Source organism: Arachis stenosperma, chromosome 1 (assembly GCF_014773155.1).
Source record: "Arachis stenosperma cultivar V10309 chromosome 1, arast.V10309.gnm1.PFL2, whole genome shotgun sequence".
Lineage (NCBI taxonomy): Eukaryota > Viridiplantae > Streptophyta > Magnoliopsida > Fabales > Fabaceae > Arachis > Arachis stenosperma.
The window spans coordinates 98,567,742-98,570,259 of NC_080377.1; the positions used below are offsets into that span (position 1 = coordinate 98,567,742).

The 2,518-nt window shown below is 34.5% G+C and overlaps 1 non-coding gene across 1 annotated transcript; it reads right to left on the reverse strand.

Annotated features, from left to right (window-relative positions):
- Nucleotides 1-1,803: 1,803 nt before the first annotated feature.
- Nucleotides 1,804-1,911, reverse strand: LOC130950458 (small nucleolar RNA R71). The gene has a single exon (XR_009073600.1). It is a non-coding gene; the product is annotated as a small nucleolar RNA R71 (small nucleolar RNA).
- Nucleotides 1,912-2,518: the final 607 nt, after the last annotated feature.

Here is a 2,518-nt window from a genome sequence, read left to right on the forward strand (position 1 = left end):
AAATTCCTAAAATCATAAAAACTCAAAAATATTTCATGGTTCTTGTTTGAATCTAGGGCCAAATTTTAAGTTTGGTGTCAATTGCATGATTTTAATTGTCTTGCAATTTTCGAAACACATACATTGTGTTCTTGATGATCTTCAAGTCGTTCTTGATGAATTGCCTTGTTTGATCTTCATCATTAATTGATTTGCACTGCATGATGTTCTACATATGCATTCTTGCATTCATATGGCCCAAACATGAGAAAGTTTTAAGTTTGGTGTCCTCCATGTTTTCTTTCATTAAGAAAACTGAGTTCTTGATGTTCATCTTGATCTTCAAGATTGTTCTTGGTGTTCATCTTGACATTCATAATGTTCTTGCATATACCTTGTGTTTTGATCCAAGAAGTATATATTTTGACTTATTTTGTTGTTTTTCAAAATTAAAAACATATCCTCTTGAATAAAGGATTTAGCAAAATGAAGATCCAAGAGCATAAAGCAGAGGAATTACAGAGAAAAAGCTGGGCATTCAAAATGCCCAGTGAAGAAGGAAAACTGGCATTTAAACGCCAGCCAGGGTACCTGACTGGGCGTTTAAACGCCCAAACCATGCAGCAATTGGGCGTTAAACACCCAAAACATGCAGCTCCTGGGCGTTTTAACGCCAAGATGACACTAGGGGAGGAATTTTGTTTTCAAATCAAATTTTTTTCAAATCTTCATATTTTTTAAAATCAAATCTTTTTCAAATCAAATATTTTCAATCATATCTTTTTCAAAATCATATCTTTTCAAACATATCTTTTTCAAAAAATCAAATCTTTTTAATTTCCTTTTCAAATCTTTTTCAAAAATAAATTTCAATCATATCTTTTCAAACATATCTTTTTCAAATCATATCTTTTTCAAAATCCATTTCAAAATCTTTTTTAACTTCTTATCCTTTCAAAATTGATTTTCAAATCTTTTTCAACTAACTAATTGACTTTTTGTTTGTTTTACTATTTCTTATCTTTTTTAAAACCACAACCAATTTTTCAAAATTTTATTTTAAATTTTATTCTTTTTATTTTCGAAAATTCTTCCCCCCTCTCTTATCTTTTACTAGTTAAACACTAACATTCCTCCTCCATTGTCAATTCGAACTCCATCTCTCTTGTGTGTTCGAATTCTTACCTCATCCTTCTATTCTTATTTTCCTCTAACATCTCAAGGAATCTTTATACTGTGACATAGAGGATTCCATATATTCTTTGTTTTCTTCTCTTTCATATGAGCAGGAACAAAAATAAAGGCATAATTGTTGAAACTGATCCTGAACCTGAAAGGACTCTGAAGAGGAAGATAAGAGCAGCTAAAGCACAAAACTCTGAAGAGGACCTTACTAAATTTTTCAAAAAGGAAGCATCAAAAGAAACAATTATGGCAGAACCAAACAACAATGCAAGGAAGATGCTTGGTGGTTTTACTGCACCAACTTCCAACTTCTATGGAAGAAGCATCTCAATCCCTACTATAGGAGCAAACAATTTTGAGCTAAAGCCTCAATTAGTTTCTCTACTGCAACAGAACTGCAAGTTTCATGGACTTCCAGCAGAAGACCCTTATCAGTTTTTAACTGAGTTCTTGCAGATCTGTGATACTGTTAAAACCAATGGAGTTGATCCTGAGGTCTACAAGCTTATGCTTTTCCCTTTTGCTGTAAGGGACAGAGCTAGAACATGGTTGGACTCACAACCTAGAGATAGCCTGGACTCTTGGGATAAGCTAGTCACGGCTTTCTTAGCCAAGTTCTTTCCTCCTCAAAAGCTAAGTAAGCTTAGAGTGGATGTTCAGACCTTTAGACAAAAAGATGGTGAGTCCCTCTATGAAGCTTGGGAAAGATACAAGCAACTGACCAAAAAGTGTCCTTCTGACATGCTTTCAGAATGGACCTCATTAGATATATTCTATGATGGTCTGTCTAAATTTTCCAAGATATCACTGGACCATTCTGCAGATGGTTCCATTCACCTAAAGAAAATGCCTGCAGAAGCTCAGGAACTTATTGAAATGATTGCAAATAACCAATTCATGTATAACTCTGAGAGGAATCCTGTGAGTAATAGGACACCTCAAAAGAGATGAGTTCTTAAAATTGATGCTCTGAATGCCATACTGGCTCAAACAAATATTGACCCAACAAGTCAATATGATCTTTCACAGTCTAAATGGATTGCAAAATGCATCCAACAGTACTAACGAAGCATCTTCTGAAGAAGAAGCTTATGATCCTGAGAACCCTGCAATGGCATAGGTGAATTACATGGGTGAAGCCTTTGGCAACACTTATAATCCTTCATGGAGAAATCATTCAAATTTTTCATGGAAGGATCAATAGAAGCAAGGCTTCAATAATAACAATGGTGGAAGAAACAGGTTTAGCAATAGCAAACCTTTCCCATCATCATCTCAGCAACAGACATAGCATTCTGAGCATAATCCTTCTAGCTTAGCAAATATAGTTTCTGATCTATCTAAGGCCACTCTT